A 5,270-nucleotide genomic window follows, 5' to 3' on the forward strand; every position below is an offset into this window, starting at 1 on the left:
CCTTCCTTCCTTCCTTCCTTCCTTCCTTCCTTCTTTCCTTCTTTTCTGGATACATATATATCTGGTTGGCCTGAGCTCCCTATGTGGATCAGGCTGTCCTCGAACTTACATAAATATAAATACTCCTGCCTATTGAGAACTGGGATTAAGAGCATATAGCACCATGACCCAGGTTTTCTTATAAAAGTAAAGATTTATTTTTATTTTGTGTATGAGTGTTTTGCCTCCCTGCGTACATGAATGTATGTGTATAATATGCATGCGTGCCCAGGGAAACCAGAAGAGTATGTCAGATCTCCTGGAACTGGAGTTACTGTTGGTGAACTGTCATATCATGAGTGTTCGGATCAAACCCAGGTCCTCTGAAAGAGAGAATGCCCTTAACCACTGGCTCATCTCTCCAGCCCCGTTATTCTGTTTGTTACTATCACTTAAGACTTAGGCCACAGTGTTTCATAGTATGAGTATTAGACTTTACTTAAATCTTCCACTGTCAATCATTCATGTTACCTCTAACTTTTCTTTATTAAAAGCAAGGCACAACGGTTTGTTCAAAGATATCTGTGTGCACAGGTTTGGACTGTCTATAGTACAGATTCTTAGAAATATTTCTGAATTACAGAATAATTGCAAATGAAATTTGGAATGCTGCCTAATTACTATTTCTAGAACACTGCTTCTATAACTTCTTGGTGACACACATATTTGTGTTTCTAACAGTCTTATAAAGTTCCTTCCCTTTTTTTTTTCAATTGACATTTTTCCTGACTAGCAGAGAATTCATTTGTCCGTCTTTATCAGCCACTATTAAGTCCTTTCCAGAGAATTTACTTTATGTAGACTTTGCAGTTTCCCATTAATTACCTGGCCTTTTTTCCTATTTATTTTTTGGTGCTTTTAATATATTGTGGACGTTTAGCTGGATCATAGTTTCTAGGATGTATTCCATGACACTTCTGTGCAGTTGTGGGATGTGTGCATGCCCGAAGGAAGAGAGAAGTGGAACAGCTGGGCATCTGGTTCTTTCCTGTCATAGCACCCAGTTTTCCTTTACCTCTCTCAGAGGTTAGAAAGCATTTATAAGATTGTGTTTGGAAAATTTAAAGAAAGCTTCTATTGATAAACACAGTATTTAAACTATACCATCTCTAAGCATTACCACTACTTTTATTATAATCTTTAATTCTATGACTTTAATAAATACTTCAGTCACTCTGGAATAGACAATGATCTTGGCCGTTTAGGTTTCAACCAATGGATTTGAGAGGGACACAGTCATTCCAACCATAGAATATCTGCTGATCTTCAATTTATTCTCTATTCTAGAGTTTCCCTGTATAAATCATAGTACTAGTGGAGCAGAAACTCAAGGCTCCAAAGAAACCCATGTCTTTACACTTGAGCCCACGCATGCACATCATATCCCTTCTTCCAGTTCTTCCCATCAAAGTCCTGCACACCATTAAAGGCACAGACCTAATGCTGTTCAAGCACAGCATTTCCTGACCAATAATTTTCTTTCTAAACTCCCACAGGGGGCAGAGAGACAGCTCAGAGTCCTACTGCATGATCCTGACAACCTGAGTTCCGTTCACAGACTGCACGAAGTAGAAGAGCACCGACTCCTAAGCCATGCTCTGACCTCCACAGGGGGCACTGTTCCATGTGTATGCCTGCACTCATACATCATACATGAATGTGCGTGCGCGCGCGCGCACACACACACACACACACACACACACACACACACACACACACACCTTTTAGAAAGTTGATTGTAGCCCTTTGCGAACATATTTCCCTTGTTGGATCAGAATCTAACTTAGTAGTGAGAGTCTTTCTTATGTGTTTTCTGTTGTTGCTTTAACAGAGGAAAAAACAATGACTTTGGGAGGAGGCTAAGTTTGAGTAGGACTGCTGCCCTTATAAATGACATTTTCAAAAGCAAACCATGAGGTCACAGGAAGAAGGCATCATCTTTAAGAGACTTGCCTTAATCAAACACTTTGACCGTGGACTTCCAAGCCTTCAGAACCGTGCTGGGGATAGTTGGTGTTTATAAGCAAAAGCCTTGATGACATTTTTATTACTGTGTCCCAAACAGACAGGGCAGATGTCTTAGTTTGGGTTTTATTGTTGTGAAGACACTCTCCCCATGACTAAGGCAACTCTTACAAAAGTAAACATTTAATTTGAGCTAGCTTACAGGTTCAGAGATTTAGTCCATTATCATCAGGGCAGGAAGAGTGGCAGCATGCAGGCAGATATGGTGCTGGAGTTGTTGAGAGTTCTACATCTTGAGCTGAAGGCGGCCAGGAGGAGATTCCAATTCAACTGGCCAGACTTGAGCATATATATGAGCTCTCAAAGCCCCATCTCCACAGTGACACTTCCTCTAACAAGGTCACACCTCCTCTGGTAAGGCCACATCTCCTAATATTGTCACTTCCCAAGGGTCAACTCTATTCAAACCACCAAGACAGAACATTGTGTTTTTAAGGGTTCTGATACTAACTTCCTAAGTCTGTCTGAGTGTCTAATTTGTTTTTGGCATACTGTGAGGTGCTCACACAGCTGTGCAGGAGACAAAGGTAGTTTCTGACATCTTAGGCTTGAGAAGACAGTAGGTAGACAAATCATTGTGGTACTATGTGTGCTAGATAAGTCAACTTGACCCACGCTGGAATCATCTGAAAGGAGCTAACCTCATTTAAGAAGATGTCTGCATAAGATGGGGCTATAGGCAAGCCTGTAAGTCCAGTCCATTGTGGATGGTGCTATCTATGGGCTGGTCCTGGGTTCTTTAAGAAAGCAGGCCTAACAAGATTTGGAGAGCAAGCCAGTAAGGCAGGGTTGATTTTCTGTCCTGATTTCCATTGATGATGAACTGTGATGTAGAAGCATAAGCTGAATAAACCCTTTCCTCCCCAAGTTTCTTTGGTCATTTTGTTTCAACACAGCAATAGCAACCCTGACTAGGACATACTCATCAAGGGTTATAAAATCCACCACATGGTATTTGAAGGGCCATGGTGAGGAAGTGATGTTCAGAAGTTAACATGCTGGAGGTGTGTCGGCAGGCTTCATAGGGTTTGCTCCAAAACAAATAGAGCCCATGATAATCAGGCATGTTTACATACTTATGACCTAGACAGAGACTCTAAGATTGACATTAGAATTTTGTTGGAAAAATGTTTTCTGTATGGGTTGACTATCTCCTAAACATCGTTCTATGCACTTCTTTCTTTTTTTCTCCTCTTCTCTCTTCCTCCTCCTCCTCCTCTTCCTCCTCTTGTTCTTCTTCTTGTGCTTGTTCTTCTTGTTCTTGTTCTTCTTGTTCTTGTTCTTCTTGTTCTTGTTCTTCTTGTTCTTCTTGTTCTTCCTCCCCCTCCTCCTCCTCCTCCTCCTCCTCCTTCTTCTTCTTCTTCTTCTTTTCTTCTTCTCCTCCTTCTTCTAATCTAACATTTAAAAAGATATTAGTTAATCCTCTGCAAGGTTCTATCTTACCCAATCACCCTTTTGCACTCTACTTTGAGTATCTGTCTTTAAAAAATTATTTTATGTGTATGAGTATTTCACTCATATTTATCAGTGTATACCACATGTGCACTTGATGCCTTGGAAGGCTGGAAGAAGGTGCTGGATCCACCACAACTGGAGTTACAGTTGGTTGTGAGTGACTGTGTGGGCACCAGAATTGCACCCAAGTCTAGAATTTCTCTGGAAGAGCAGCCAATGCTCTTAACTGTGGAGCTGCCATCTCTCCAGCCAAGTGCCTGCTCTTTCACAATCTGCTTTCCTGCCTGTGAGAATCTTTACCTTGTTGTTTATTGTTCCCTTGCTGTAGATTCTTATCTTTTCTATTGATTTGCTTTAAGGTTTCCTTGGTGCTTTGGAAAAACAAGAAGAAAATAAGAAAGAGAGGGCTAGAGGGAGATAGTCCAACCATTTAGAGCCTATAAATGTTCTTGCAGAGGACCAAAGTTCAGTTTCTAGTTATAGGCTCATAGCTACTCATATCTCTAGCTCCAGGGATGTGACACCCTCTTCTGGCTTTCAGGATACCTACACTTATATGTATACACACACACACACACACACACACACACACACACACACACAATTTCAAAAGTAATAAATAAATAAATAAATAAATAAATAAATAAATAAATAAATTTCGTTCTTGGAATCATTGTCACATCCTCACAACGAACGCAGTTGCTGTGGCTTTGATCTTCCCAGCCTGGGTATTTTCTGCAATGTCGGGTGCCCCCTAAGCCCTTGTTCTTTTCCAAACTCACTTGATATCCTCTGGCTTTGGTGACAAATCTTGGTTTTTCCCTATGACTGTCTTCGTTTTTAGAGACATTCTTCCTCTTCTCTTCTGTGATGTGTTTTCTTGAGACATCTTTTTCCTGATGGAAATGTGTCCCATGCCTTTGCATGCAGACATGGCTGGCTTCAATCCAGAAGTTGTTGTCTGTTTAGCATCCATAACGGTTGGCCTTCCCCAAACCAGCATCCAAACATAGTCTGTTTTTGTGAATGGTGCCACACTTTCAAAGGTGTTAGAGTCCTGTGCCATGCTGACTCCTTACTTTTTTCCACTTTTCTCCTTGTCTTCTATCAGCTAATGCAGACAAATATTCAGGGCAGCTGGTATCTGTGCCTGACACCCCCTTGTGCTATATCCTTGCTGCCTCATAACAGTTCCCTGGGTGAAACCATCCTTATGTAATCATCCAGCCACTTGAAGTGCTGGTGCAGATAGTGAATACCCATGATTCCTTCTTTTCCTCAGTACAGAGAACTGACATAGGACCTCACACTCAAAACCACGGAGCTTCAGCCCCAGCCCTTGAGATCCCTCCAGTCCTGGCTCTTCTCTCTAGTTCTTTCTGATGGTGTAGCACTGGAATTTATATAAATTTAACTTATCTGCTGCTTTATGCCAGCTTATCATTGCCTTTCAAATAAAGGAAATGCTGTTTGTGCCTTAAGGCCTTCCACAATCTGCTCTCAAGTTGTATTTTCAACCATCTCTCTTGCTTCTCTCAGAAGGAAAACCAAGAGGCATCAATGCAGGAGGCAAGTCTGGGCCAATGTTTCAACATAGCTGCTGATATGGTCATATTATATGTTTTAGGGACACTTTGAGCCAAGAATAGGCCCAGGGAAGAGATAGGACCAGAACTGATTCTTCTAATCACAATGAGACAGGAAGTATATATATTATATTATATTATATTATATTATATTATATTATATTA

This window comes from Grammomys surdaster, unplaced genomic scaffold, assembly GCF_004785775.1.
Source record: "Grammomys surdaster isolate TR1022 unplaced genomic scaffold, NIH_TR_1.0 126298, whole genome shotgun sequence".
NCBI classification, from domain to species: Eukaryota; Metazoa; Chordata; class Mammalia; order Rodentia; family Muridae; genus Grammomys; species Grammomys surdaster.